The sequence below is a fragment of the Chiloscyllium plagiosum genome, chromosome 32 (genome assembly GCF_004010195.1).
Source record: "Chiloscyllium plagiosum isolate BGI_BamShark_2017 chromosome 32, ASM401019v2, whole genome shotgun sequence".
Taxonomy (NCBI): domain Eukaryota; kingdom Metazoa; phylum Chordata; class Chondrichthyes; order Orectolobiformes; family Hemiscylliidae; genus Chiloscyllium; species Chiloscyllium plagiosum.
Window position 1 is genome coordinate 16224499 of NC_057741.1, and position 6135 is coordinate 16230633.

A 6135-nucleotide genomic window follows, 5' to 3' on the forward strand; every position below is an offset into this window, starting at 1 on the left:
TGAATTGTGCAATTTTATTGTGAATATGAAATCTAAATCTAGAGGGTATTCTGACCCAGTGATAGTGACCCTACCTCTAGGCCAGAGATTTAACTTCCACCTGCCTCAGAAGTCTATCACAACAATGAACATTATTTTAAAATAAATTTACCCAAGAAAAAAAAACTTTGATTGGACTACCCTCCTGGCGCACTACCAAGTAAGATCAGCAACAAAAATGCACTGCACCTGTGCATTCCAATGTACCTGCATTCACTCCAGTGTCACAGGCTCTCATTCATCATTGGACTTAGCCCTCTGACCAGAGAAGTCCAGAACCACTGACATAAGCATTGCAGAAAGCTGTTGCAAATAAGATCCATTATTATCAGGTAGCCAATTTTATTTATGTAAAATACTTCACTTCTAAGAACAAAAGATTTTTCTACTCCCCACCCTCCCAATATAAATCAAGGTTTCGCTGCCCTAAGCCTCACAAATCAGTGAGCCTCAGTGTCCCTTTTTTGGCTAAAAAGAAACTTCTCCTATACAAAGTCCATATACAAGATTTAGCTACAGGTCTACAAATCATGTCTCATCACATACTCACACTTAAACCAAATTCGATGGAGCAACTAAAAAAAGTTCGATCACTGCATATCTTCTCAGCTTTGCATTTCATTATTCTGTATTTTACTTGTGCAATCCTATTTATGAGTAAGTGTACATTTAAAAATTTGAAGGGCTGGATACAAACTTGCATCCTACATAGAGACTAAAGGATGTGCATCAAAGAATTCTAAAACACCATTTCAGACTCAGTCATCTAAAATGTTAGAAAGCTTTTAAATGTTAAATGTTTAGCCTATAGAGAAAACATAAATAATTTCATTCTAAGAAGAATGAATGAATGAAATAGAAGAAATAAGATGAAGTACTAATTGTGGATTTCTCTTTTAATTCTACTGTCCATTCCAAATTCAGTTCAACGCATCAGAGGTGCAATCCTAATAGTACATAGATGTACTTTTTTTTTTAAAAGTTACCAGATTTACAATCCCTGTTTCCAAACCACCAATAATGTATTTGAAATCAATGCATTAGGAATGAGCTGAAGTAACAAGCAGAAACCTTGACAAAAGTAAAATTTTAAAAATCAAAAGAATTTGGTCCTAAACACTTTAAATACCTTTACCAGCCGACAATAACAGTTTGGTTGAATTGGAAGCACACTGACCTCTGATGTCTAGTCAGATCAAGCCACATTTTAGAATTAAAAGGACATAAAATAGACCGACTATCAACACTACACAATGGATCAAATAAAGACCTAGTCCAGGTAGTCAGGCAGTTCAAGTCTGCATTAAAAACATTAAAAGGTCATACTCAAAGAGCAGGGAATATTCCTGGTATTCTCCTAAAACTCCATCCTCAATCAGCAATAACAGATTAGTCAGTCATTCTTCTTGGAACTGTTTGTGCAATTTTACATTATACAGCATTGATGCTGTGCCTTCAATTTAATGGCTGCTGCACTCCAAAAGTCATTAATGGCATATGATGCACTCTGAGACCACTCTTTTACAGTAACAGGAATTTAAAAACAAGTGTATGTAATAACTACATGCCATTCAAGTACTTTAAAGACACTTATTTATTCATTTGTAAAAGCTTCTGTCACCAAGTATTTTCTGAAAGAGCTTCAGATTATCTGTCGATCATGTGACAATCTGGACAGTGAAAAAAACATATTATAGACATGTACAATTTTTCAATCCTCGCAGCTCAGAGATACTGCACAACCTCTCTTCAGTATTACTATAAGGAAAGCATTCAGAAATGAACATTTCCTAACATTATCCCACAATGGGTAAAGTGCATCCCCAGTGAATTAGAACTGAGCAGTCACTCTCAAAAAGAAAAAAATTATATTCATTGAAATAAACACAAAAGCAATAAGTTCCCATACTTAACTTTAACTCTTCAATTAAATTAGATGGTCTATATTAAAATATATGAAGAACATATTTTCAGGAGACGACTGGTAAAGATAACACATTCTTTTTGGGCTATTCAGCCACTTACAGTAGAAAGTATTGCTACAATCAATTGCTCAATCTAGCTCTGGTATGCAACTGTATACAGTTGCACAAATGTTATTGGAGCCTAAAAGAAAAATGCAACTTCAAATTAAAACTACATTATAATGTGAACAAACCGAGTCTTAGCAACAAAAACACTACCGTAAATTAAATAATTCGATCCCCCTATAAATGCCCCGGTCAAACGTAGAGATCCAGAAGTCTCTAACCTCAGATCAAACTACAAGTTTCAAAAAGGCTTTTATTTCCTTTTTTAAAATCGTTGTTGCGCGTTAAACAACATGACGTCCTAAAAATCACACACGTTTAAAATATAGTTTAAAAAAGAGAGAGGAAAGGCAACTTTCATTTTTCACCACGTTGTGCGCCGGGTGGGGGGAGGAGAGAACATGGTTCCCCCTAGGCCTGAGAGTCATAAATAAAACCGAAATTCAAAAACCCAATGCAGAAAACAAAACTCAACAAATAACTAAGATCGAACTCAACCGAAAGCAAGCGCCGTGCATTTGTGAAGCACAGAGACAACAATACTCAAAATTATACATAATGTACCCTGAAAAATGGACTTAACTTCAGAGGCGAAACAAGTTACAGAGCGGCTGATCATGTCCAGCCAATTCCTCAAAGCTGTGCGGGGTGTACAAGTGGAACGAGCTAAAAAGCTGCTTTCTTACCTCTCTCCGGGGCTTGCAAATCTCATCCAAATCCAACTGGGTGCGGAGTGAAGGTCTGTGTTGTTGTGTTGTTTTGCAGTGTCTCCAGGATATCAGGCTGTACAGTATATGCCGTGTGAACGTTTGACTGTGGACAGCCCCCGGTGGTTACCGTCCTCCTACAGTTCCCCAGTCAAGCCTGAGGTTTCAGTTTACACAGAAATGAAGCACACTCCACACTGCCTGACCTCCCTCTATCTTTTTCTCACTCTATTCCAAGAGCGTGATAGGCTAAATCCAGGTCACATCTCCCAGCCTGCCAAATTCTTACACAGCAACACGTCCAGCCAACCAAAAAACAACGCCTTTCCCAGAAATTATCCCACTGGCTGCGAGACGGTGAAAAAGAAGGAGGGAAAAAAATCAGCTGGTTTACATCACCCACCAACCATATTTTCAAATTGCAATGAACGTCATCTATGTTTTTCTCGCGGGTCCAGCATAAATTCGAAAAGGGGCTGAGTTTTGCAATTTTTTTTTCATATTTTGGACAGGGTCACAACCTTTTTTTTAAACACCATTCCAATTGAACTGTTTAGCTAGTTAAATCCTGCATTTGTTTTTCACTGTCCTGGGTTACTAGTACAATGCAATTGTTTCTTCTATACCAGAGTTTGTTTACATCCTTTTATTTCCTTTCGTGTTTATTTTTACATCGACAAGGCCGGGAAAGACATACGGCGGGGGCTTGTCACGAGAGAGAGAGAGCGCCTTTGGAGTTATTTTGTGAGTTCCTTCCCTCCATAAAAACCACTCAGTTTAAAGGGGAAAGTGTCGTGGAGCGAGGAGAAGGATTTATTTTTTGGTTATTGGAACATAGGCCAGGATGGTTGCTGCCTGCAATATGAAAGTAAAATCGAGAGCAGGCGACAACTTAACAAAATCCTCAGGAGGAACCTCGTCCTTCATGTTGCTCCTGAAAGACCTTTGACGACCCAACATTCGAAAATAGAACGCGCACGCCCAGCGTCGCGTTCCAAATTGGAACCTTCGGCGCCCAACGTTCGAAAATAGAACGGATCGCCCGCCGGTGCCGCGTTCCAAATGAGATCCTTTGCTATTCCCGAGTTCAATTCAGGAGTTTTAACACTTTTATCCCCCCTTAATTGTTTGATTAACATCGGCAAATGGAAACTTAGGATCTGCCCCTCAGAGCAAACCAAAAACCTTCCGCCCCACACACTCTCTGCCAAGGTCTGTCCGTGAACCCCGCAGCTCAGACAACCGTACCGAGCTGGTGTTTGTACAGTCTGTAGCGCTGCTGGGTCTGGGTTTGTTTGTAATCTGACAGCAGGAAATCCCGCCTTCCACCGGTCCACTATTGGTGCTTGGACTGCTTTTATTAGGTTGTAAAGAGGTGGAAGTAATATCAACGTGGTGCCGTTCACTGTGAGGACGATAAAACGCGTTCCCGCTTGTGCAGACTCTACCCCTTCGTCCGTATGATTTGCAGAGCGTGCAGTGGTCAGTTATGATACCGCCTTATTAAATGTGTGATTCATTCTATCCTCCATGCAAGACTGGAGTAAGTCAGATTGCTATGAGGTCAATGGCTCAAATGGGACGTCCGCCAAGCATTGCTTTGCAACTGTATAGAACCGAACTGCGTTTGTGATTATACTTAGAGTTTTTTTAATGATAACTGAAACGTGGTTTCAAGTGGACAGGGCCTGGGAAATGAATATTCAAGGCTTACACGTGCTATCGTAAGGACAGACTGATGGGCAGAGTGGGTGGGGTAGCCATGTTGGTAAGGAATGATATTCAGTCCCTTACGTGGGGGGGGACCTAGAATCAGGGGGTGTAGAGTCAGTGTAGATAGAGCTGAGAAATTCCAAGGGTAAAAAGACCCTCTTGGGAGTTATCTACAGGCCCCCAAACAGTAGTCTGGATGTCGGATGTAAGTTGAATCAGGAGCTGAAATTGGCCTGTCGTAAAGATGTTACTACAGTTGTTATGGGGGATTTCAACTTGCAGGTAGACTGGGAGAATCAGGATGGTATTGGACCTCAAGAAAGAGACTTTGTGGAGTGCCTCCGAGATGGATTCTTAGAACAGCTGGTGCTGGAGCCGACCAGGGAGAAGGCAATTCTGGATCTGGTAATGTGCAACGAACCAGAATTGATCAGGGACCTCGAAGTGAAGGAGCCATTGGGAAGTATTGACCATAATACAATAAGCTTCAATCTGCAATTTGAGAGGGGAGAGGGTACAATCGGAAGTGACAATATTTCTGTTGAATAAAGGGAACTATAGAGCTATGAGGGAGGAGCTGGCCAAAGTTCAATGATGCAATAACTTAGCAGGGATGACAGTGGAGGAACAATGGCGGATATTTCTGTATATAATGTAGAAGTTGCGGGATCAGTTCATTCCAAAAAGGAAGAAAGATCCCAGGAGGAGGCATGGGTGGCCGTGGCTGACTAGGGAAGTTAAGAAACATATAAAGTTAAAAGAGAAAAAGTACAACATAGCAAAGATAAGTGGGAAAACGGAGGACTGGGAAGCTTTTAAAGAACAACAGAGGATTACCAAGAAGGAAATACGCAGAGAAAAAATGAGGTACGAAGGTAAACTGGCCAAAAATATAAAGGAGGATAGTGAAAGCTTTTTTAAGTATGTGAAAGGCAAAAAAATGGTTAAGACTAAAGTTGGACCCTTGAAGACAGAAACAGGGGAATATATTACAAGGAACAAAGAAATGGCAGAAAATTGAATTGGTACTTCAGATCTGTGTTCACTGGGGAAGACACAAGCAATCTCCCTGAGGTAACAGTGGCTGAAGGACCTGAACTTTAAGGGAATTTATATTTGCCAGGAATTGGTGTTGGAGAGACTGTTAGGTCTGAAGGTTGATAAGTCCCCGGGGCCTGATGGTCTACATCCCAGGGTACTGAAGGAGGTGGCTCGAGAAATCATGGATACATTGGTGATTATTTTCCAGAGTTCGATAGATTCGGTATCAGTTCCTGCGGATTGGAGGGTGGCTAATGTTGTACCACGTTTTAAGAAAGGTGGGAGAGAGAAAGCAGGAAATTATAGACCAGTTAGTCTGACTTCAGTGGTGGGAAAGATGCTGGAGTATATTATAAAGGATGAAATTACGACACATCTGGATAGTAGTAACAGGATAGGTCAGAGTCAGCATGGATTTATGAAGGGGAAATCATGCTTGACTAATCTTCTGGAATTTTTTGAGGATGTAACTCTGAAGATGGACAAGGGAGATCCAGTAGATGTAGTGTACCTGGACTTTAGTTAGTTAGGAGGTTAGTGAGCAAAATTAGGGTGCATGGTATTGGGGGCAAAGTACTAACTTGGAGTGAAAGTTGGTTGGCTGA

At 40.7% G+C, this 6135-nt stretch overlaps 1 protein-coding gene and 1 long non-coding RNA gene across 4 annotated transcripts in view; one reads left to right on the top strand and one right to left on the bottom strand.

Annotated features, from left to right (window-relative positions):
* Positions 1-3027, bottom strand: part of elf2a (E74-like factor 2a (ets domain transcription factor)) — a 147584-nt gene extending 144557 nt beyond the window's left edge. Inside the window, exon 1 of one of the 3 annotated variants that reach the window (XM_043674095.1) lies at positions 2756-3027. The gene's annotated coding sequence lies outside the window, so the exon portion shown is untranslated. The remainder of the gene's footprint in view (positions 1-2755) is intronic. The other 2 variants (XM_043674094.1, XM_043674093.1) reach the window with 2 other exon arrangements.
* A 17-nt stretch (positions 3028-3044) lies between these two features.
* Positions 3045-6135, top strand: part of LOC122539351 — an 8467-nt gene continuing 5376 nt past the window's right edge. The window contains exon 1 of the long non-coding RNA XR_006309045.1: positions 3045-4258. This is a non-coding gene — a long non-coding RNA (uncharacterized LOC122539351). The remainder of the gene's footprint in view (positions 4259-6135) is intronic.